This window comes from Pelodiscus sinensis, chromosome 5, assembly GCF_049634645.1.
Source record: "Pelodiscus sinensis isolate JC-2024 chromosome 5, ASM4963464v1, whole genome shotgun sequence".
Taxonomy (NCBI): domain Eukaryota; kingdom Metazoa; phylum Chordata; order Testudines; family Trionychidae; genus Pelodiscus; species Pelodiscus sinensis.
The window spans coordinates 104623795-104650011 of NC_134715.1; the positions used below are offsets into that span (position 1 = coordinate 104623795).

The 26217-nt window shown below is 41.6% G+C and overlaps 1 protein-coding gene across 4 annotated transcripts in view; it reads right to left on the reverse strand.

The window, feature by feature from the left end:
* The window catches only part of SLIT2 (slit guidance ligand 2), a 388563-nt gene that overhangs the window by 139297 nt on the left and 223049 nt on the right, over positions 1–26217 (reverse strand). The window lies entirely within an intron of this gene.

Sequence of the window (26217 nt, forward strand, 5' to 3'; positions counted from 1 at the left end):
TAAAATTCAAAACATTAATACAGTATATTATACATGATTCCTCTAAAAAGATAAACACATTGCTGAAATTAATTATCACTCAGTTAAGAAATCCACATTTCTACATACCTAATAAGCTTTTTGCCAAGTAGGTATTTTACCAGAAGCTGCTGTTTAAACTTAATTTTTAGATGCTTTGTGACAATCTTAATCCAGGTAAAGCAAACATGATATTGCCTCACTTTAAATTGTCAGATGTTCTCTTAGCCATTCAGGTAAGTTGCAAGAATCAGGAGCATACATGAGAAAATGTGAGTGAACAATATTAAGACTATGAGCATAATACAAATGAACTTTGCTTCTTGTGTTTCTCATTATATATACTAGCTATCAGAGCTAATAAAGCTTTTACTTAAAGCACTTTCAAAGGTTCTCCTGAAGCTGTGGTAACCCTTTACTTAGATAAGAAATCATAGCATATTTGTTCATTGTAACTTAGCAACTTTTACATTGCCTGTGCAATTTCACATATATTTTTTGGTTTCTGTTTCTAGTACACAGAAACACTATACCATCGTGGCTATACTGAAACAGTGTTTCTGTTTGCTAAAAATGAAAACCAAAATATAATTTCCTGAACATGTTGCTGAATCATTTTTGGTGCAATATTTGTACTGCAGCATGTTTTTCTTTAAACCTAACTTCCTAAGAACTCTTTTGATTTTAACTAATTAATTTCATTTTATAATTATGTTAATAGCCTTTTTCATTCTGAAGAGGTAAAATATATCTACAGTACTATTCTCTAACCTCTGGAACAATTTATCAAAGCCATTTAAATTAGTACAATGGCATGAAATGTTACCCTTGACACAACACAAAAGAGAAATTGTTTCCAGACAAATTGGCAAAATCTTTTAATGCCATCAAATTTGCCTAATGCAGTCTGCAGGTTAATCTGTAAAAGGGTGAGCTGTATGTTTGCCCATATCTTATTATCCTTAGCTGTCAATGTATAAATCAGTGCTGACACAGCTTCTTCTAAATCATCCATATTATATACAAAACGGAAACAGTTAGCAATAGGGAAAGCACTCAAGCTTGTCCTACAAGAACTGAAATGCAGACTTCTTTCACTAAATTGGCAGCAGGTGAGATGCACCTGAAATCTTTTGGACATTTTATTTTAGTAATGCATGCACAGCATTGCTATCATAAGGGCAAGCTGCTATTTTCTTTTTTCTTTGGGTTTCCGACACAGATGCTTTTGTTCATACAGAGCTGAAGTATAGCATGAAACTAGTAAGTTTAAAAACATTTTAAATTAAATAATGTTTCATTTTTAAAAGTTTCTAAAAAGTAGTGTGTCCTGTTCTTTCAGGTGATTGGCTATCTGTTGTGCCTAATGGGTCAAACTCATTAAGTAGTAAGTATGACAAACAGCTTTTTAAACTATTTATTTAACTTTGAAAAGTAGCTACTGTACCTAGTTATCCTACTTGTATTAAGTTACAGACATCCACCATATATAATCATCTAATTCAACAGTTTAAATAATGGTAATTCTGATAGACACAACTGTAGGACCTATATATGTTACTGAGGGCAGTGTTACATTGGCAGTGTTGAGAAATTATGAAGTTTATAGACAAGATATACTTCTCATTTCAAGGTAGTAAGATGGACCACAGTTAATTCTATAAGAGGATCCCTGGTGTATACTTTTCATACTCCCAGCCATCATTTGTTTTTAATATGTAAGCTTTCTAAACATATGTAAGCTTTTTTGAAATCTACAGCATTGTTGTAAAGCTTTCTACTTCTGACAAGTTAGTGAAGTATATCAGCAATCTTAACTCTATTTTAAATGTCTACCTCTTTTCAAATTATTACAAATTCCTCCACAACAGGGTTCCGTGTGGAGGCTGCTAATTGTGTAGAAATGGAATTACCTCCCTGCAGACCACACTCATCTTCACACAGCTTCTTTCATCCCACTCAAATTTTCACTGCAAGTGGCACCATTTCCCACCACCACAACAATCACTATTTCCCCTCATGTACCTCCTTTTCTGCCCTTTCTCTACAATATGGGCAATATGGGCAATACACAGGGCAATGTGTTTTCGTAAAGTTCACAGGCTACCTTATGTCAGTCCTCATTCTTAAAGACTTTCAGTTGCTTGGGAGAACTCGTATTTTCATTCATATTTGCAGTGTTACCTGATTACTTCCTGTATTTAATACATAGCCATTTTAAAAATGTTTCAGCACTATTATCTAAAGGTACGTCTACACTAGCCCCCTAGTTCGAACTAGGGAGGCTAATGAGGGCGACCAAAATTGCAAATGAAGCACGGGATTTAAATATCCCGCACTTCATTAGCATGTGTCCAGCTGGTCGCCAATTTGGAAACTGACTAGACCGCAATAACTTCCCGTGTCTATACGCGGCAGAGAAGCACGATTCCAAGATAAACCCCTTAGTTAAAATTAACAGTTAAACCTCATGGAATGGCAAAGTTGTAAAGTTTCTAAAGGCTATGAACAAACTTTAAAAATGTAGCTTTGTCCTGTAATCTTATCTATACATCATGTACAAAACCTACTGTTAGCAAAATATTATTAATCATAGAAGCATAGACAGAGTTGAAAGAGACCTCAGGAAGTCATCAAGTCCAAACCATACTCAAATAGGACCAACCCAAACTGAATCATCCCAGCCAGGGCTTTGTCAAACCTGACCATATATAAAACTTCTCTGGATGGAGATTCCACCACCTCCCTAAGTAACCCATTCCATTCCTTCACCACCCTCCTAGTGAAATAGTTTTTTCCTAATATCCAGCCTAGACTTCACCCAGTGCAACTTGAGGTCACTGCTCCTTGTTCTGTCATCTGCCACCACTGAGAAAAGCCTGGTTCCATTCTCTTTGGGACCCCCCCCCCCCACACACACACTTAGATAGTTGAAGGCTGCCATCAAATCCCGCTTCTCTCTTCTCTTCTGCAGACTGAACAACCCCAGTTTCTCATCCTCTCCTAAGTCATGTGCTTTAGCTTCCTTATCATTTTTGTTATCCTTTGTTGGACTCTCTCCAATTTGTTCACAAACTTTCTATAGTGGGGGGCCAAAACTGGACACAAGAACAGATGTAGAGTCACCAGTACCAAATAGAGGGAATAAGCACTTCCCTGGATTTGCTGACAATACTTCTACTAATGCAGCCCAATATGCAGTTAGTCTTCTTGGCAACACGGCCACACGGTTGACTCACATCTAGCTTCTTGTCTTCAAGTCTTTTTTCTGCAGAACTGTCACTTAGCCAGTTAGTCCACAGTCTATAGAGGTGAATGGGATTTTTCTGTCCTAAGTGCAGGACTCTGTATTTGTCCTTGCTGAACCTTATCTGATTTCTTTGGTCCAATCCCCAATTTGTCTAGGTCACTCTGGATCCTATGACTACCGTCCAGCGTATCTACCTCTCCCCATAGCTTAGTGTCATACATGAACTTGCTGAAGGTGCTATCCATCCCATCATTCAGATCATTAATGAAAATGTTGAACAAATTAGCCCTAGGGCTGATCATTGGGGCACTTTGATTCTGATTGCCAAGTAGACATCGACCCACTGATTGCTGCCCATTCAGCCCAATGATATAGCCAGCATTCTATCCACATTGTAGTCCATAAATCCAATCCATACAACTTTAACTTGATGGCAAGAAAATTGTGGAAGACAGTAACAAACACTTTGCTAAAGTCTAGGTATATTACTTTTTTAGTTTCCACTATATCAAAAGAGATATATATCTCATTATAGAAGGCAATGAAGTTGGTCAGACATGACTCGCCTTCGGTGAATCCATGTTGACTGCTTCTGATCACCTTCCTCTCCTCCAAGTGTTTCAAAATGGATTCCTTGAAGACCTTTTTAATGATTTTTCCAAGGACTGAGATGAGGCTGATGGTCTGTAGTTCACTGGATCCTCCTTCCCCTTTTAAAAGATGGGCACTATTTTTGCCTCTCTCCTACTTTCTGGAGCATCCTCTCCCAATTGTCATGAGTTTTCAAACTAGCTTATAGCTCTGCAGTCCCATCTGCCAACTCTCTCACCACTTCCAGATGCATTATATGTGGCCCCATGAACTTGTGCATGTCTAGCTTTTCTAAACTGTTGCTAACCTGTTCTTTCCCTATTTAGGGTTGCTCACCTCCTCCCCATGCTATACTTCCCAGTGCAGCAGTCTGTGAGCTGATCTAGTCTTTAAGACTGAGGGGGAAAAAAAAAGAGTACATCAGCTTTTTTCACATCACCTTTCTCTAGGTTGTCTTCCCCATTCAGAAAGAGTGCCACACTTTCCCTGATCTTCTATGGGTGTTAACATACTTGTAGAAACCCTTCTTGTTATTCTCACAGCCCTTGTTAGCTGCAACTTCACCTGCACTTTGGCTTTTGTGATCACACCCTTGTATTCTTGAACAGTATTTCTGTAATCTTCCCTAGTCATCTGTCCAAATTCCCACTTCTTATAGGCTTCCTTTTTGTCTTTAATCTCACTGAAGATTTCTGTTAAACTAAGGTGGTCAACTATGTCCAGAGTCAAGAATACCACCCTCCCCTCATGAGGCAAATGGTGACCCAGAGTTAGTGACATGGGGTGCAGATTCACAACCTTGGGAGGCAGAGATGGTAGTGGGGTTGAGAGACTTGGCTTCACCTTCTCCATTGGGTCATAACCTAGGGCCCTATCAGTTTTATTTTCAGGATTCAATGGCCCTGAGCTCCAGGATGTTGATGTGGAAATGCCTCTCGTGTTGGGCCCAGGTACCCTGTATTGATGCTGCACCACAATGGGCTCCCCAGCCCATGAGTGATGTATTTGTTGTTATAGTGACTAAGGGGGTCTGGCTGGTGGAAGGGTATGCTGTCAAGCAGATTGGCTGGAGATGTCCACCACTCTTTAGATTGCACTACTGGTGGAGGAAGTTTGAGATGCCTCGTGAGGCTGTGTCAGGTTGGTATATAGTTGATTACAAACCAGTGTTAAAGGCATATCATGTGTAGCCTTGCGAATAGGACTACAAACGTTGTGGCAGCCATATGTCCCAATAGTTAGAGGCACGTCTGGACCATGGAGAAGGGAGTCTGCTTGACCTATTGAATGAAGTCACAGATTGCCTTGAACCTTTGTGGTGGAAGGTAGGCTCTGGCAATGACTGAGTCTAGTAATGCCTAGATGAATTCTATCCTTTGCATAGGCTATATGGTGGATTTCTGTATATTCATAAGCAGGTCAAGTCGGGAAAAACATACTCTGGTAACTGTTGTCATGACAGTACAGGGGTGGCCAACCCGGGGCTCGCGAGCCACATGCGGCTCTTCCCCCCTTAAAGTGTGGCTGACTAAGCCTCCCCCGTGGCTCGCAAAGCAGCCCCTGCATGCCTAGAAATGGTCCCCATCCTCCTGTGCTCCCCGGGGTAGGACAGCTGTCCGTTGTGGTGATTCAAAATGGCATCGCAAAGATAGCGTCGGCTGACAGGCACCTGATATGGCCAAAAAGCCTTGTCTTTTAAAGAGGCAACAAAAATTGCTCAAAAAAAATTTCTGGTGTAGCTCTTTGCATTTTTTCCGCCACTGTTTCAGATCTCTTCATTTAATGGGTTGGCCACCCCTGTAACAGTAGTTTGCTGATAGGTAGGGTCCTTGATTATACAATCATCGAGGTAAGGAAAGGTAATGACATTTTGCCTTCTTAGGAAAGCGGTAACTATGGCTAGCATCTTTGAAAATACTTGAGGGGCCATAGAGAAGCCAAAGGGGAGGATTCTGTACTGATAGTGGTCTTGGCCCATGACAAATCTGAGAAATCTTCTGTGAGATCTGTGGATAGTTACATGAAAATATGCATTTTGGAGGTCGAGGGCTGAGAACCAGTCCCCTTCGTCCAGTGTAGATATGATGGTTGCCAGGGTCACTATCCTGAATCTTATATTGCGAATCATCGGTCTCCATCCCCCTGTTTTTTTGGTTATGAGGAAATAATTGGAGTAGAACCCTCTCTCTCAGTGTTCTTTGAGGATGGCTTCTATTGCCCCTATGGTGACTAATTTTTGTACCTCTTCTCGTAGTAGGAGCTTGTGAAAGGGGTCCCTGAAAAGGGACAGGGTAGGGGCATGGATGTGAAGGTGATTATATAACCTTGATTTGATCATTTCTAGGACCTATATGTCTGTGGTAATTGGGCCCATTGCTGGTAGAAAGGTCTCAGGTGGTGATGGAAGGTGACATTGGAATGCACTAGTATGTGGGGTGGTCGCTCAGACCCCCGACCAAGCTTCAAATTTGTTGTTCGAGGTGGATTGATTTGTGAAGGAGTGGTTTTGCTGAGTCCTCCTCGTGTTAAGATCATTGCTTAGGCTTGTTATCATATGGCCTCTGCTGCTGCCTGTAGTAATTGTAATTATAGTTCCTAGGTCTTTGGTAGGGAATATATTTGGGTTTCTTATTGGCTGGGGTGTATATCCCGAGCGTGCGAAGTGTTGTCCAGGAGTCCTTCATGGAGTGTAGGATCTCATCTGTGTTGTTAGCAAATAGTTGTTTTCTGTCAAAGAGGAGATCCTCCACCCTTGCTTGAAGTTCTCTTGGGACCCCTGATGATTGCAGCCATGAGGCCCTACGCATTACAATGGCTGTGGCTGTGGCTCAAGCCACAGTGTCTGCGACATCCATAGTGGCCTGGTAAGCAAATTTTAGCTATTGAATAACCCTCCTTAATAATGAGGTCATTTATTATCAGGGAGGTCCTGTAGCAGGTCTTGTAACTTATCATAATTTACATGGTCATAATTGGCCAGAAGGGCTGTATAGTTCGATATATGGAACTGAAGTGTGGCCGAAGAGAATACTTTGCAGCCAAAGGTATCAAGCCATTTGTGTTCTTTGTCACGGGATGTAGATTTAAATTATGGGTTCTTCGCTTTGTGATTAACTGAGTCCACCACCAGAGAGTCTGGCTGGGGGTATGCAAAGAGAAAGTCCATGTCCTTTGCAGGGACAAAATATTTTATGTCCGCTCTGCGGTTTGTGGGCGTAACTGAGGCTGGATTTTTCCACAAAGCATCTGAAGGTTCAAGGATAGCTTCATTGATAGGTAAAGCTACCTTTGAGGATGCTGTGGGTTGTAATATTGTGAGTAATTTACATATTTTATCCTGAATCTCTTGTAAAGTGATGTTTTGGGATTGAGCTACTGGTTAAAATAATTCCTGAAAAGCAAGATCTGGAAAATTGCTTTGTCCTGCCTAGACCTAGATTCATGTGAGGAACTCTATGAATCTGAGTGAGATAAGTTGCCATGCTCATTAGAACCTGCTTGAGAAATTACTGATGGTGGGTGGGCAGACAAGGAACATGCAGAAATTGTGGGTGAGTGCATGGAAGTGTGCTGTTGTTGGGATGCAGAGGCTGTGTGCCTCGAGTGGTAGGCATGGGAGGAATGTGGTACCTTGCCATGCATCCCAAGGGGCCCATTGAGGCTGGAATTGATGTGGGGGATACGTCCATGGCTGGTTGGACCACACTGGATTCTGTTGGTCTTTGTATGAATGCCAGGAAGACAGTGATAGAGAAGAAGAGGAGTGGCCTCACGAGAACCTGCTCCTATGCCTGCTACCGTACTCCGATCTTGGGGATATTGGTGTAGGCGGGGAAGGGGCATCCATAATAATATACCCCTGCATTGTGGAGTGTGGAGAGCAAGCTGCGGCTCTTGTGTCAGGCTGAGATTTTTGCATTTTGCGCAGCGTCTTTTTATGCTGCGGTGCTGGGGGGTGATCAAGGTCACTCTGCCCCATTTGTTCAGGCACCAAGGGAGAGCTCACAAGAACTGATGTTGGAGGCATATGAAGCTTCCCTGGGGCTACTGCCTCATTGGCACCAGTCGGAGTGGCAAGTTTAGACTCTACCTCAACTCTCCTGGCTAAGGCTGACTTACCTGTGATCATGAAATCAGAGAGTTCACAATTCTAAGGAACGGTAGAAGGGAAAACAGCAAAATAGAGACAATGGATTTCAGGAAGGCGGATTTTGGTAAGCTCAGAGAGCGGATAGGTTAGGTCCCATGGGAATCAAGACTGAGGGGAAAAACAACTGAGGAGAGTTTGAAGTATTTCAAAGGGACGTTGTTAAGGGCCCAAAAGCAAGCTATTCTGCTGCGTCGGAAAGATAGAAAATATGGCAAAAGACCGCCTTGGCTTAACCACGAGATCTTGCATCATCTAAAAATAAAAAAGGAGTCATATAAAAAATGGAAAGCAGGACAAATTACAAAGGATGAATATAGGCAAACAACACAGAAATGCAGGGGCAAGATAAGAAAGGCAAAGGCACAAAATGAGTTCAAACTAGCTATGGGAATAAAGGGAAACAAGAAATTTTTTTATAAATACATTAGAAGCAAGAGAAAGACCAAGAACAGGGTAGGCCCACTGGTCAGTGAGGAGGGAGAAACAGTAACAGGAAACTTGGAAGAGATGCTTAATGACTTCTTTGTTTCGGTCTTCACCGAGAAGTCTGAAGGAATGCCTAACATAGTGAATGCTAGTGGAAAGGGAGTAGGTTTAGAAGATAAAATAAAAAAAGAACAAGTTAAAAATCACTTAGAAAAGTTAGATGCCTGTCACCAGGGCCTGATAAAATGCATCCTAGAATACTCAAGGAGCTGATAGAGGAGGTATCTGAGCCTCTAGCTTCCATCTTTGGAAAATCATGGGAGACAGGAGAGATTCCAGAAGACCGGAAAAGGGCAAATATAGTGCCCATTTATAAAAAGGGAAATAAGAACAACCCAGGAAACTGCAGACCAGTCAGTTTAACTTCTGTGACAGGGAAGATAATGGAGCAAGTAATTAAGGAAGTCATCTGTAAATACTTGGAAGGTGGCAAGGTGATAGGGAACAGTGAGCATGGATTTGTAAAGAACAAATCATGTCAAACCAATCTGATAGCTTTCTTTGATAGGATAACGAGTCTTGTGGATAAGGAAGAAGCAGTGGATGTGGTATACCTAGACTTTGGTAAGATGTTTGATACAGTCTTGCATAATATTCTTATCAATAAACTAGGCAAATACAACTTAGATGGAGCTACTATAAGTTGGGTGCATAACTGGTTGGATAACTGTACTCAGGGAATAATTATTAATGGTTCACAATTCTGCTGGAAAGGTATAACAAGTGGGGTTCTGCAGGGGTCTGTTTTGGGACCGGCTCTGTTCAATATCTTCATCAACGATTTAGATATTGGCATAGAAAGTACGCTTATTAAGTTTGCAGATGATAACAAGCTGGGAAGGGATAGGGTCATAATTCAAAACGATCTGGACAAATGGAGAAATGGTCTGAGGTAAACAGGATGAAGTTTAATAAAGACAAATGCAAATGCTCCACTTAGGAAGGAACAATCAGTTTCACACATACAGAATGGGAAGCGACTGTCTAGGAAGGAGTACTGCAGAAAGGGATCTAGGGGTTATAGTGGACCACAAGCTGAATATGAGTCAACAGTGTGATTCTTTTGCAAAAAAAGCAAACATGATTCTGGGATGTATTGTGAGCAAGACACGAGAAGTCATTCTTTCGCTCTACTCTGCACTAGTTAGGCCTCAGCTGGAGTATTGTGTCCAGTTCTGGGCACTGCAATTCAAGAAGGATGTGGAGAAATTGGAGGGGATCCAGAGAAGAGCAACAAGAATGATTAAAGGTCTAGAGGACGTGACCTATGAAGGAAGGCTGAAAGAATTGGGTTTGTTTAGTTTGGAAAAGAGAAGATTGAGGGGGGACATGATAGCAGTTTTCAGGTATCTAAAAGGGTGTCATAATGAGGAGGGAGAAAACTTGTTCATCTTGGCCTCTGAGGATAGAACAAGAAGCAATGGGCTTAAACTGTAGCAAGGGAGGTTTAGGTTGGACATTAGGAAAAAGTTCCTAGCTGTCAGGGTAGTCAAACACCGGAATAAATTGCCCAGGGAGGTTGTGGAATCTTCATCTCTGGAGATATTTAAGAGTAGGTTAGATAAATGTCTATCATGGATGGTCTAGACAGTATTTGGTCCTGCCATGAGGGCAGGGGACTGGACTCGATGACCTCCCGAGGTCCCTTCCAGGCCTAGTATTCTATTATTCTACCTTTCTCTGTGGTGCCAGAGACTGATGGCACCAGGGAACGTGAGGCTCTGGTAACACTGATAAGGAACATGCCAGGGAAGCCCTTGTGACTTGAGAGCCTTTGCGGGGTGAGGAAGCTGCCCTTTCAGAGGGCTTTTGCTGTCCCTGAGCCCCCTCTGGTTTGTCCCTTGATGGTTGAAGAGACGTTTTCCAGAGTAATGTTTTAAACCACATTTTGCGGTCTTTTCTGGCCCTAGCCATCATATTCAGGCAATGAGTGCACTTATGTGCTGCATGAGACTCCCCTAGGCATTTGACAAAGAGGCATGGTCATCTGAGGTAGGCATCATGTCTCTGCAGGAATCACATCTTTTAACACCGGAGGAACCCGGCATATTAAAGAGAAAAAAAGCTTCTGCTGTGGCAGATGCCACTTTTTTTTTAAAACATAACAAATGTTGAAACAAGCTATAACTAACTAAATTGTGAGGTAAAAACCCTAAAGCTATTTGTAAAATTCTTACTTCCTGTCAGGAAGAAGAGCGCTGCTCTGAACTCCATCTTTAGCAGAGGACGGTCGAAAAGGAACTGACGGGACTCGAGCCGCATGCACACTCCACAAACAAGGGGAGGGGGAGCATGATAGGTGCACAGGCACGGTACGAGGGGCCTGCTCTGAAAAAATCTCCAATCCCTGGCACAAAGACTCACCGAGACCTGAGTGGAACACCCACAAGGACACCACTTGCTGAAGAACTAGCTTATCAGCAAAGATCCCAGCAAGGACACAACTGCTTTGCTTCATGACATGATTAAGTTAGTATCTACTGTCAGTGCCTTTGGTGAGTGCCTGTCATAGAATTCTAGGAGTATAGAGCTGACCAGCACTTCGTCACTAAGGTACTAGCTATTTGTGGATTTAACTGGGAGATTGGTGCTCAGTGGCTTAATTAGGCAGGCAGTTGACAAGCTAATGGGAACAATTTACCTATCAGCTGGGAACTTTTAGAGAAGAGGAAGGAAGTGCAGGGAGAGGAGGATTGGCAGGGTACCAGGAAACATACTGTGAGTAAAGCTTTCCTTCTCACTTCCCAGAAAATGGGCTAAGAGGAAAGTTTATGTCCATCAGTACAGCCTTGCATAGCTGAACTGGTGGAGAGGGCCAAATAAACACACTGGTGCTTATAAACATGGAAATAATCCAGTCTGTGTGTGGTGGTCCAAAAGAGTGGAGAAGGAGCCCAATCAAAGTGCACCATGCAGATCTAGTGGACTGTAAAATACACACTTTTATATTAAAAATAAATCTACACTCACAACATAAGACAAACTTTTATTCACTTTCATTCCTCTCCTTTCATTAATTTAATAGAGGCTCATATATCATCATTTTATCCTTATTTAATCTTTCATATCTTCTTAGCTTAAACCTATCTCCCCTGCCTTTCCTCATATAGAATCATACAACTGTGGGACTGGAAGGTACTTTAAGAGGTCATCCAGTCAAGTTTCCTGGATTAAATATGTTCTTTTAAAACACCCGCACCTACCATGAAACTCTGAATGGTAGGAATGATCTGGAAAGTTAACAAGTTTAGCCAGAAAGAAATATTAACAGCCTCTCTGTACACATGAAAACACATTTTTGAAATACTGTCATTTTTTAGTATTTTCCGAGAAGACTCCGGATCTTCCAGCTCATCATTCATTAGAGAAATACAGTTATTTTCACTTTGCTTGGCCAAGAGATGCTATGAAACATTTTCTGGAAAAAAAAATTGGCACTTAATTAGTGCTATGTAATAGATGAAATCACCTATCAATGCAGCACTGCAAATGTCATCTATTTGCCTAACAGATATATTATTTCATATGAAGTCCAACATCTGTGCTTATTAAATAAACCTATGAAGAATCCCCAGTAAATGCTTCTTCAAAATTACTCTTAGTAATAGGTATTACTGCAGACAGTTTTACAGGAAAGTGACCAGTAATCGAAGCAAAAATAAGAGCAAAATTCAGCTCACTGAATTCAAATAATCTCTTATTTAAAATGTCAATATGAACAATTTTCTACCAAAACACCATACAATTACTGCCATACATTCTACCAAAACGCCATACCTTCCTACAACAGAAGGCAAGTTGTTCTATATGCTAGCTACAATATGTTGATACCCGAACTGACTTGAAACAAAAGTTAATTTAAAGTATGTCTGATCAAATGTACTATGGGCACATGTGCACACAACTTCACTGGAGATTTGCTTTCTCTGGACATTTGCCAAATCACTAGATTTGAATTTAGTTAGGTGCCTAGCACATACACAAAACATTAGTAGAATTCATCACAGGCACATTGAGATCTATCATTTCAGCTATGTGGCATGAATCCTTTTGATGACTGCCCATTCTGTAATCTGCAAATACAGTGGCAGACTCTCTGATGTAAGGTAATAATTACCCTCCATCTGAGATAAGAATCTCCCCAAGTCTGCATGGAGCAGTGTGGAGTCGGATAGATAGCCTTCCTTAGGCCAACTTCACCACTGACCAGACTTTTAACAGCCCAGTCGGCGGTATCAACCAGAGACTCTTTATGACCAGGCATTCCATCAAAAAACCCTAGCAAGCCTACAACTGCATCATAGCTTTTTCTTTAGCTTTGCAGAAGAAAATGGCTGTGCAAATGGAATTTTCATAATTAAGATGAATGTGATCGGTATTGTCTGTAGCTGTGTGTGTCTTATGTGAGATGAAAAGGCAAGCTGTCTTCACACGGAGCTTCTTCCCCGTCCCACTTCCACAGGCTATCCACATTTGGACAATTTTTCATATTTCAAAATCCAGGATACTGCTTGGTACAATTAGCAGTTTGTGCTTAGAACTGTGATAAGAAGGGTAGTTGCATTGCAAATCAGGAACACTGTGTAAGAACACATGACACTTTGCATCTTGTTTCAGTCAATGCTGTCATTGCCTTACTTTCCTAAGAAACTGTTTCATTTTCCCCATTCACCGAAAGAAGAAAAATCCAGAACTTTAAAATGGATTAGTAGTTCTATTTACTGGCTTTATACAAAACAATATCTGAATGATTTTTGTACCAGACAGAAATGTCTGTAAATTTCTGCAGCCTAAATTAATCTGAAAGTTTAGAACACAGATGCATTTTTCTTTTGGGTATCTCTGGAGATACTGAGCCTTGCTGATATTTGCTAAGGGAAAATATCTAAACCTAGAACCTACAGTTTTGGCTATACGTATATACCCACAGAATTTGTTTATAAAAGATAGAGCATCTAGAAAAATGTTAGTTAAATACAGTAAAGAACTAGAATACTAAATAAATTCTACTGCTACTGTATTACAGCCTCCTTTCTAACAATTTTCTCTGGAGATAAGTATTATTTTTCAGGCAAAAAACACCTCTTTTCCAATCACTTTATTAATTGAAAGTTCAGAAATTAGAAAAAAATATTCCACAGAGATCCATGAATGCATTGTGCAATCTTCTCTTTAGCAATGACATCTGAGACCTAGTCCATTTATGTACAATATTTGAATGATGGGCCAACAATATTTATCTAGAGGTTTTTATTAATACAGTAAAACTCCATTGGTCCAGCATCCAATGCTCCGACATTCCTGACGGTCCGGCACCATCGGGAACCCGGAAGTGCTCCGGGCAGCTGGACAATTGGAGATGCTCTGCGCCCGGCTTCCCTGATTCAGCCGATGCTGAAACTGACCAGCAGCTGAATCGGGAAAGCAGGGGGCAGAGCAGCTGGAGTGCTGCCGGGTTGGTCCGGTAGCGCCACCCCTCAGCGCTGCGAGACCAACCCAGCAGCACCCCATCTGCTCTGCCGCAGGCATCCCCGATTCAGCCGCTGCTGAAACTGACCAGCAGCGGCTGAATCAGGGACGCCTGGAGCAGAGCTGGACTATCGGAAGGGGGGGCTATAAGGGGCATCCCCCACCCCACCTCAGATCCCTCATCGCCCCTCCTTCCAATAGTCCGGCGTATCTGATAATCTGGCACCCCCTGGGTCCTAAAGGTGCCGAATTATCGGAAGTTTAGTGTAATAATAGTGATGCAACAACTTATACTTCCAACCTGATCTCCTAGTGCATTCTTCCCCTAGTCCTTATGCTCCACCAGAGAAGCCAAACTCAGTTCGTTTTCCACAGACCAATCTATGATTTCTTCCTTGCTGCTCCTTATATTTAATAAACCTTTCCAAATGTGTTTCATCAGAAATCCCCTACTTTCCTCATTTAAATTGTTCCACTTCACAATTCCCCTGCAGCACTGTCCTGACTCCAAATGACTGAATTAAAAGTGTAAACTATTTAAGGTAAAGTAAAACCCATAAGAAATATACTCTGAAAAGCCATTAAATTGTATTTTCCCATATTCTTCTTCTATTCTTGTTCTAGATTTTATCTTCCCTTGTCTCTCTCTGAAATCCATGGGGGAAGGATAGCTCAGTGGTTTGAGCATTGGTCTGCTAAACCCAGGGTTGTGAGTTCAATCCTTGTGAAGGCCATTTAGGGATTTGAGGCAAAAATTGCTCAGGGATGGTACTTGGTGCTCTATGAAAGCAGGGGACTGGACTCAATGAACTTTCAAGGTCCCTTCCCATTCTAGGAGATAGGCAATCTCCATTAGAAAAAAGTTATTTAAATTTTGAGGCCTTCTGTCTTTCATGTCATTTCCTATGAAATGCCTAACCTTCCCTTTTATAAAGCCATCATCTTATTGGTAAAACTAACCAATAGGTATCAGATTCGTGCATCACAGAGATGTGTTAGAGATAAATAAGTGTACCATTAAAGTTAATTTTAAACCCTATTATAAAACTCAACATTATTCCAGGTTAAATAATTTATAGTCTCTCAATCGTGTCCTCCACAAATCATATTAATGCTGTTAATTTTTAATTTACAAAATGTTTGATTACGCAGTCTTTAATATGGAAGTGATGTGTAGCTATTAAATGTGCTGAATCAAAAAAGATCTTTTTTTACTAATAACTGTGTCTAGACTAGCATGATTTTCCGCAAATGCTTTTAACGGAAAAGTTTTCCGTTAAAAGCATTTTCGGAACAGAGCGTCTAGATTGGCACGGACGCTTTTCCACAAAACCACTTTTTGCGGAAAAGCGCCCGTGCCAATCTAGATGCGCTTTTTCACAAAAAAGCCCCGATAGCCATTTTCGCAATTGGGGCTTTTTTGCAGAAAACAAATCTGAGCTGTCTACACTGGCCCTTTTGCGCAAAAGGGCCCTTTTCCGAATGGGAGCAGCACAGTATTTCCGCAAGAAGCACTGATTTCTTACAGTAGGAAGTCAGTGCTTTTGCGGAAATTCAAGCGGCCAGTGTAGACAGCTGGCAAGTTTTTCCGGAAAAGCGGCCGATTTTCCGGAAAAACTGGCCAGTCTAGACACAGCCTAGGGGTATGTCTACACTACAAAGTTAATTCGAACTAACAGCCGTTAGTTCGAATTAACTTTAATAGCAGCTATATATACAAACCACTAGTTCGAATTTATTTCGAACTAGCAGAGCACTTCATTCGAACTAGGCTAGTCGTAGAATGAGGTTTACCTAGTTTGAATTAAGTAGTTTGAATTAAGGACTGTGTAGTCATTTAATTCAAACTAGTTGGAGGCTAGCCCTTCCCAGGTTGCCCTGGTGGGCACAATGGGCCAAACCAGGGAAACTTTTCTGCCCCCCTCCTGGCGCCAGAGCCCTTAAAGGGCCACAGTCTGGCTACAGTGCTCGGGCCAGTTGCAAGCCTGCCAGCGCCCAGCCAGCAGATCCTGCACCTGGCACGGCATGAGCCACCCACCCACTGCCACCCAGCCCTCCGCCTCTTCCCAGGACCAGGCTGGCGGTTCCCAGGAGCCTGCCTGGGGCCGCAAGAGGCGGGCATCTGCCTGGTCTAGTGCGGAGCTCGTGGACCTCATCGAGGTTTGGGGGGAGGCCTCCAACATACACGACCTCCGCACTAGATCAGGCGGGCGCCTGCCTCTTGCCCTGAGCCCTAGACCCCGACCCTGAGCCCTGAGCTTAGAACAAAAGAATGGCCATACTGGGTCAGACCAAAGATCCATCTAGCCCAGCAGCCTGTCTGCCGACAGCGGCCAGCACAAGGTACACCGGAGGGGATGGACCCAAGACAATGACCAAGCGATTTGTCTCATGCCATCCATCTCCAGCCTTCCACAAACAGAGGCAAGGGACACCGTTCCTACCCTCTGGCTAATAGCACTCCATGGACCCAACCTCCATGAATTTATCAAACTTCTCTTTAAACTCTGTTATAGTTCTAGCCTTCACAGCCTTCTGTGGCAAGGAGTTCCACAGGATGACTATGTGCTGTGTGAAGAAGAACTTTCGCTTATTAAGTTTTAAACCTGCTGTCCATTCATTTCATTTGGTGTCCTCTAGTCCTTCTATTATGGAAACTAATGATCTTTTCTTTATTCACCCTCTCTACACCACTCATGCTTTTATAGACCTCTAGCATATCCCCCCTCAGTCTCCTCTTTTCTAAGCTGAAAAGTCCCAGTCTCTTTAGCCTCTCTTCATATGGGACCTGTTCCAAACCCCTAATCATTGTAGTTGCCCTTTTCCAAGGCCAAAATATCTTTTTTGAGGTGAGGAGACCACATCTGTACACAGTACTGAAGATATGGCGTACCATAGTTTTATAATTCTCCTCCTCCTTCTTCCCCTGGCTTCCCCCTTCCAGCTCCCTCCTCCCAGGTTTCCCTCTCCCCTCTTCCACCCTCTCTCTTCCCCTCTCTCACCTCCTTTTCCCAGTCTCCCCAGAGGTTAAACCCCACCCCCAGTTTCATTGACTAAAGAGAGTTTCTATTTTTGAACACACGTGTCCTTTATTTTTTACATCAGGAAGGGGGGCTAGGGAGGGGTAAGTGGAAGGAGGTGAGGGAGGAATGGGGCACGAGCCCCCGATGGGGAGGACTGGGGTGACTCTGCGGGCTCCTTGGGGTGGAAGCTCTCCTGCAGGGCCTTCTGGATCCTGACAGCCTCCCGATTGACCCCCCCTGGATGGCAGCCTGCGGCAAGTGCAGCCGGGCTGATGGCCGAGTGCTGTGATGCGCCAAGTGAGGGCACTCAGGGCACTCCAAGACAGGACTGCTTTGCTGTCCCTCATCGAGTTAGACAAGTAAGCGAGGAACTCTGAGAACTGTCTGTCCGGGGTGGAGGTCGGGTCCCTTTAAGCACAGCCCTCGGCTAGCCTGAGGCAGCAGGCCCACACTCTATAAGTCCTAACCTGATGCCCTGCCAGTTCAGGGTCTACTCAATGTGGACATGCTATTTCGAATTAGCAAAATGCTAATTCAAATTAGTTTTTAGGTCTAGATGCACTAATTCGAATTAGCTTAGTTTGAATTAACTAATTCGAATTAAGTTAGTTCGATTTAGTGCTGTAGTGTAGACATACCCTAGTTTATCTTTTTTAATGTAGATTTGTAACCTACTAGTCCATAATCTTCATTTTGAGCACTTGTGGGATGCTATATTCTTACTTTACAAATATTTCCTGATACCTGCCTTTATCACTTAGTATACACTTTTCATTGTATATAAAACCTAAAAAAGTATATATTGGGTAAAATTTTGAAAAGTGCCTACATAACTTAGAATTTTAAGGAATTACATGTTTTAGAATTGAAAAGTGACTTTAAAACACATTCTTCCAGCAAGACTTTGGCTGCTAAATGAGTTTTAAAAATGGGACTTGTCTACACATGAAAAATTACAGAATGATAGAAACGCAGGTCTGGAAGGGACTGGAGCTCAAGACATCATCTTGTCTACCCTCATACTGGCAGAAACAAATATAACTAGTCCATCCCTGGTACATGTTATTAATAACTTCCACTGGCAAGGATTCTACAATGCACTTTGGATGTCTATTTCAGTGCTTAATTACCCTGTAATTCTAAAAGCTCAAAATTAAATCTCCCTTGCGATAGATGAAGTTCTTTACTTCTTGTCCTACCTTCAGTGGAAAGAGTACAAATGTATCATTGCCTCTTTTATAACATTCATTAATATATTTGAAGGCTTATCAGGTCCTCTGGTAACATACTCTTCTCAAGATTAGGGGTGTCAGAAATCATGTATTTCAATAAACGTGTACTGTAACCACTAAAATTCTTAGTGGTTACATGATTACTCAGTACTCCCTCCCAGGAGTGGGCTGGCAGACAGTTCACTCCCAGCTCCACTCCCAGGGAGCCCCTGTTACTCCGCACGTCTGCCTCTGTATGAGAGGCATCAGTGTGGGCAGCAGCAGCAGCCCCTGTCTGCGGGGGGTCAATGTCTCCATGGACAGTGGCTGTTCCCACACCCAAAGAGTGAGCCCTGAGCCCCCTGCAGACAGAGGCTGCTCCATGGGATGCTAAAGCAGCCTTTTTCTGCAGAGCTTGGGCCCCCCTGCAAATAGGGGCTGCTGCCACCCTGAGATGCTACCTCTTTAAGTTGAAGTGGTTAACCGGCAAGCAAACCAATAAGCACTTATCTGGTTAATGACTACTTGGTAGATGTCCCTCCTTAAGATGATACTTACATTTTTAAACTTGCCTCAAAAGTCAGGCTTTCTAAACTTTTTATCATTTTTGTTACTCTCCTCTGTATACACTAATTTTTACAAATCTTTTCTAAAATGTGGCACCTAGAACTGGATACAACATTCCAGCTGAGGTCTCACCATTATTTAGTACAGTGGAATAATTACCACCCATATCTCACATGCGACACTTCTATTAATAATACTATCAATCATTATATAATCTTTTTCACAACTTCTTCACATTGTTGACTCATAATCAATTTGTGATCTACTTCAAACCCAGATATTTTTCAGTTGTACCGCTACCTAGTCAGTTATGCTCCATTTTCTAGTTTTGCATTTCATTGTTTCCCTTTACTGTAGTACTTCATCCTTGTCCTTACTGAATTTCAACTTATTGATTTCAGATTATTTCTCCAATTTTTAAAGGTCACTTTGAATTTTAATCCTATATTCCAAAATGCTTGCAATTCCTCCCAGCCTGGTGACATTCCCCACTTTTATAAGCACTTACTCAAATCTTTTTTCCAAGTCATTGATGAAAATGTTGAATAGCACTGGACCCAAGACAGACTTCCTGCAAGACCCAAGATATATCCTCCCAGTCTGATACCAAGCCATTGTTAATAACTCTGAGTACATTTTTTCCAACCAGCTGTACACTCAATTTATAATAATTTCATCTAGATCACAGTTCCTTATTCTTCTTATGAGAATGTTATGTGGGATTACATTAGAAGTCTTACTAAAATCAAGCTATATCATGTCTTTACCTACTTTCCTAGCCACAAGACGCAGTAACCCTGTCAAAAAAAGAAATTAGGATGGTTTGGCATGGTTAAAGTGGGATTTTAATGTAAAGTAGAATAGCCATTCTAGAATAATCTAGATGTAGAAACTTTTATTTCATTTTTTCCTGGTGTAGTTTAATCCACCTCCAAAGTAGATTAAGCTAATTTGGAGAAGGGTACTCTTATTTCAGAATAAGAGTTTCCACCCAAAGTTATTTTGGAATAGTCATAGTGAATAATTGCAGGAGTCATTTGGAAGTTTTTGAAAATTTTACCCATTCTTCTTTCATTCTCATTGACTTTGAAGAAACTGTAAAGTGAGAATATACTAATAGATATGCCAGCACATCAAAAGATGTTTCTACATGTTACTGGAAATATATTTACTACTGTACATTTGACTTTATGGAAATATTTTTTTTTTCCTTTTTGTTATTTATACTTTGTTTTTGTGTTAAAGAGGATGCGAAGACTACCTATAGTAAAAGCTAGCATCTTCATAATGTTGGTGTATGTCCCAAAGAGGGAACATATCTGGGTCATCATTTGTGCAGATATATTGCCTATAAACTTGAATTGGAATGTCATGGGATACTTTATCATGATCTTACAAGAGTCCAGAGCTTGAAGCCAATTATGAGTTTTATAATCACCCCTCAACTGAGCATAAAATTTATCTCCAACTAGTGATGTTTTCAATCTCAGAAGGTCAACCATAATATTCAACAGTCGATGTTTAAGTAATTTTAAAATAATTTTGTAATATGTTTATGGTATGCTGCTATGTACAGGTACATAAAATGTTTGAGAGTTAACATTTTTGTTTGTACAGGTAAATGGACTTGATAGTGTTTATTTAGGTAACACCACATGTGGACAACAAAATGCAAATAGGTAGAACAACAGACTATGGGTAGGCAGTTACAAGAAGGGGATAAGCCCATCCCCAATGCAACTTTATTGTTTTTAAAGAAAGGATTCCTGATCATTTAGCCTTTCCCATAATCCTAAATGAAAAGTTAGGTGGGAGGAGGTTCCTGGGATAGAAACTGCAGTTGAAATGGTTGAGAAGTACTTGTTCTATGGTAACATAAAATCATTATTTACTGTATTCCAAATATACACCCTATAATTTACTTTAAATGAATAACTTTGTTTTTTTCTTCTCGTCCTGTTAGACAGTGGTTCTCAACCAGGAGCCTGTGTACCCCTGGAGGTACGTAGAGGCTTTCTAGGAGGTACATTAAATTTATCTAGATATTTGCCATTTTTTTACATCAGGCTACATGAAAAGCTCTAGCAAACTCAGCACAAACTAAAATTTCAATGATAGAAATTGAAATAGACAATGATTTGTTTACTGCTGCATATATTATACACTGATATGAAAGTGCAATTATATATTGTACTATATTGTACCGTATTCTGGAAAGATTGAGAAGCACTATCCTAAGAAAGCCCCAGCCAAAAATTTATATTTGAAACTTGAAGTGTATGCTTAGAAGCTAAAATAATATGATGCAGACTAACAGCCTTAAGGAAATGCTTATATTTAAACTACTATTTACTTATCCTCTCAATATGCTAATTCATTTGCACAGGTAGCAGTAGTTAGTAATTACTAAACAGATTTTAAAGTCACCTAATAGTGGTCTTTTCCTTCTAAAATTCATTTGTCTTCAGATAAAGTATCCAAAGACTCTGATGTTCATGAACTATGCAGTAAAATAAACTCGATTAGAGTATTTTAAATCAAGCTATATCACCTGTAAACTATGATGATATTAAGAAAAATGTGGCATATGAGCCTAGATCATACACATAACATACACTGAGGTTATTTCACGTGGAGGTGATTCTGAATAGGATACTCCTGTAGCAGAAACAACTGAACACAGATTTAGCATTTCTCTACCCTTCACATGCCATTTCAGGCCAGATGGGGATAGTACAACCAAAACTTAATTATATATCAAACAAAAACTATATGGGGAGGAAATGCTAGAGATGGGCTATAGTATATTCAGTAAGGTTGAAAAAGTTCAGGACATCCTTATATCTTGAGACCACCAGTCAGTAGGATATTCCAAATAAAGTATATCACTAAAAACATGGGTTTCCAAGTCTGTAGAATGCTACACACAACTTGCCAACTTTGATTTACTAACACTGTTTTTAATGGTCTTGAACTTGTGTCAGCCTACACACTCTCAAATACCACTAGACTCCACTACTTAATGTCATTTTGTCCTGAAGAATAAGTAGGTAAGGACGACGTCAGAAAAAAAAAGTATAAGAGAAAGTTTATAAGAAAAAAGCAGGAAATAAAGGCATGGGGCTGAAAAAGGTTCAGAGACAGCAATCATTACGTGATCTCTCTCCTGTCATCCATTTCCAGACAAACAAAGGCTAGGGACACCATTCCTATCCATCCTAGCTAAAAGCCATTGATGGACCTAGCTGCCATGAATCTACCTAGCTCTTTTTTTTTTTAACTTTGTTAAAGTCCTAGTCTAAACAACATTCTCCAGCAAGGATTTCCACAGATTGATGGTACGTTGAATAAAGAAAAACTTCCTTGTTTGTTTTAAACCTGCTCCTATTAATTTCATTTGGTGACCCTCTAGTTCTTACATTGTGGGAATAAGTAAATAACTTTTCCTTATTCACTTTTTCCACATCAGTCATGATTTTATAGGCATCAGGAAATATGAGTCCTTAAATGGAGTAATACTGCAGACATGGGGGTAGATAAAGGTGGCTGCCTTTACAAGCAGGTTGTAGGGTAACACAAGAAGGCACTAACCTGAGATTCAGACTATTTGAGTTCAATTCTCAATGCTACAGACCTCCTATGTCATTATAGGTACATAATCATTTAATGATTTTGTACCTTTGTAAAATATAGAAAATACTCCTCTCTTTCATCAGGTAAATGAAGAAAATTCTCTTAATATATGTGAGGTGCTCAGATACTAGGGATGTAATATTGAAATTAACTGTGTTAAGAACTTTTTGTAATTACTCCTGAAAAAATAAGCACAAGCACGTTAAAGACGGGAGATTTAGAGGTCACTGATGGTTCTTAAAACAGAAAATAAACTTTCTCTGTTTCCAACAGTTAGATAGAGATTTGGTGGTTTGATAGCATGAATCACCTAAACTGAAGCGTAACATCAATGACTGTAGCAAAGAGCTAAGAGCAACAATATTGAAAACTATTTTTCACATGGGTGAAGGCAATTTTTCTGAAGAAGAAAATTCAGGCTTTGAAGGAACAGCAGCAGATCCTGCCATATAAACTGCTGGCTTACCAGGTACTGGGAGGCCTGTCTGTGAAAACTAGTATAAATTATGCCTAGTCACCCACTGCACTCAGCAGCAACAGTGAGGAAAAGGCCCAAGCAATCAGTTACTGATTTCTGATGCAAAATGAGTTATCTTTGGCATTTGTCACCATTTATGTCATGCTGAATATATCCGAATATAACAAACTTTCCATGGACTGAACCTTCTTGCCTCTGAAATCATTACTTATTAGGAGGCTTTTGACAAAGCCATTCACAGTCTGATATTAGGAATGGCAACATACAAAAACCTGTAGGGCAGGCATGTCCAAAGTCCGGCCCGCGGGCCAATTGCGGCCCGTGTTCCGATTTAATACGGCCCCCGCTTCCTCCCCCTCTCCTGGCTCCCCGGCGCTCTTTTGAACTGGCGCGCCCAGCGCGCCGCTGCCACCACCGCCCATGGCCTCCGCGGTCCTAGAGCCTGCCCTGTAGGGCACATCCGCAGCCCCGCTCCCCCGCTCGGCTGCGGGTTCGCCCTGCCCCCGGGCCACCGTGAGGCCGGCGTGCCCTGCGCTCTCTGCCCGCCTCCGACCCTGCGGGCCCTCCGCATTGGGACTGAGAGTGCGGGGACGGCCCTCGTGCATGTTCACTTCTTCAAATCTGGCCCTCTTTGAAAAAAGTTTGGACACCCCTGCTGTAGGGGAACACTTCAATCTCCCTGGACACACAATTGCATATCTAAAGGTAGCCATCCTGCAGCAAAAAAACTTCAGGACCAGACTTCAAAGAGAAACTGCTGAGCTACAGTTCATCTTCAAGTTTGACACAATCAACTCTGGATTAAACAAAGACTGTGAATGGCTTGCTAACTACAAAAGCAGCTTCTACTGTCTTGGAATTCACACCTCCAGATCAGCTACTAGAAGTGTGTCTCATCCTCCTTGATTGGATCAACCTTGTCATCTCCAGCCTGATTCTGGCCTGCATATTTATACCTGCCTCTGGATATTTCCATTACATGCATCTGACGAAGTGGGTCTTTGCCTATGAAAGCTTATGCTCCTACACTGCAGTTAGTCTATAAGGGTATGTCTACACTACCCTCCTAGTTCGAACTAGGAGGGTAATGTAGGCATACCTCACTTGCAAATGAAGCCCGGGATTTGAATTTCCCGGGCTTCATTTGCATAAGCGGGGAGCCGTCATTTTTAAAACCCCGCTGGTTCGAACCCCATGCAGCGCGGCTACACGGGGCTCGAACTAGGTAGTTCGAACTAGGCTTCCTATTCCGAACTACCGGTACCGGTGGAACGAGATGTACCGGTAGTTCGGAATAGGAAGCCTAGTTCGAACTACCTAGTTCAAGCCCCGTGCAGCCGCGATGCACGGGGTTCGAACCAGCGGGGTTTTAAAAATGGCGGCTCCTCGCTTATGCAAATGAAGCCCGGGAAATTCAAATCCCGGGCTTCATTTGCAAGTGCGGTATGCCTACATTACCCCGCTAGCTTGAACTAGCGGGGTAGTGTAGACATACCCCAAGTTGCCACAGGACTCCTTGCCGCTTAAGTATTTGTAGTAACACTACTCGGTGATGCAAGTACTTTGGTGGTTGCATACTAGCTAATCACCTGAATTTATAGATGGAAAATAGATTTTAAGCACTCTAATTTGTAATGGCTTTTGTTTGCAAATTAGTTCAATCATTATAAAATTAGTTCAATCAATTGGTCAACTGTTTCCTGACTGCTCTGAAAGAGAATACAGTGTTTGCTATTGACAGATATAGCTTTTATGGATAGGAGACTGTGGTTTTAAACTCTGCCTCACTTTCTCAAGTCTCCTGAGAGGTGTGGAGGGCATCCATTTTCTGAATACATGATTTATTTTAGTAAATGCTAACACCAGTCTGTCATTGCCAGTTACACAAAGACCATGAAACCCTGCTCCCGGCCACCGGACTGGCTCTGCTGCCAGTTCCTGCTGGACTCCAGACACTGGCCTCCCTGCCTTTCCCCTCCCCCACTCCTGCCCAGCTCTGCTCTGGATGCAGGTTGCATCCGCTAGCCCCCCACCCACTGAACTTGTTCCATTCATGGCCCTGGACAGGCTCCGGCCACCAGAATGGCTTTCCTCGCCGCCCTGGCCAGATACCAGCCACTGGACCCTTCTGCTCCCTGCCCTGACTGGGCCACCAGACTGACTCTGCTTCTGGCCAGACCAGGAATATTGCCAGACCAGGGAGTCCCAGACCAGCAAGGTTCAACAAGTATTTGTGTTTGCTCTACTAGTGACAAAAATCTGAGAACCAATTCTTTTTTATCCACTCTGATACCCAACATTTTGGTGTATAAAGATGATATGGGCTTTTTGGTATTGTTCGGACTTTGCTGATTGCTTTTTCTGGTTCATCTCCAGATAGGGAAAGGCTTTAAATAGTACCATTTTTGGTGTATTCAAAACATGAAGTGATTTGAATTACCAGAACTTTGGCAAACTGTTCTGTAGGCTAACAATCTAGAATGCATACCCCAACCTTTGTTAAAGCCAAGAGGTAATTCAATGCCATGTCATACAGGAAACTGGTGTCTAAATTACAATGTAGTGGAAAACTTCTGACATTCTTAAATCTCACCCTCACATTAGAAAGTTCCTACATTCATTTTCAAGTCATATTAATTTTCTCAAGCAAAGGATCATTCAGAAAAATATTGCCCTTTTGCAATAGCATTTTTCTTAGACTTTAAGTAATTATGGAACCCTCAAAATGCAAAAAATTAAAAACTCATACGAAAACACCATGAGCAATATTTACAGAAGGGGTGGAGTTTGTCTCTGATTTGATTTCAGGCTTTACTATACAGTGAAACTTCAACATGAATATTTTTAAGCACATAAAAACACAATCAAGAACCATAATGAATAGGACTAATATTCTGCTTTAAACTTTCTAGTAAGTTTACAAGACTATGATAAAGCTCACATTCAGCTGACTAAAAGCAACATGAGGAATACAGAAATAACTTTACAAATTTGCCTCCCTTACCTATAAATGTTAACATTCTTCCTAGACAATGCTCTTCTACACATCTAAGCACACTGAAAGAAAATGGGGGATGACTGACCACTACAGCAATTACAGAGCTTAGTCCTCTTAAAGGATGTACAGAGATTGTCAAAGTGTGATAAGGAGGATGGTGCACACAAACAATTGTGCAGACCCTGGAAAGGGATAGCTACTAGGGTAAGGAGGGCAGAGACATTTGAATTTCTGTAAATAGATTCAAGGAACATGACTGACCTATTTCTGAAGCTATAGCTCTAGGCCTGAAAATTAAGAGAGTTTAATCCACCAGGCCCCATTAATTTGCTAGCCTGATACC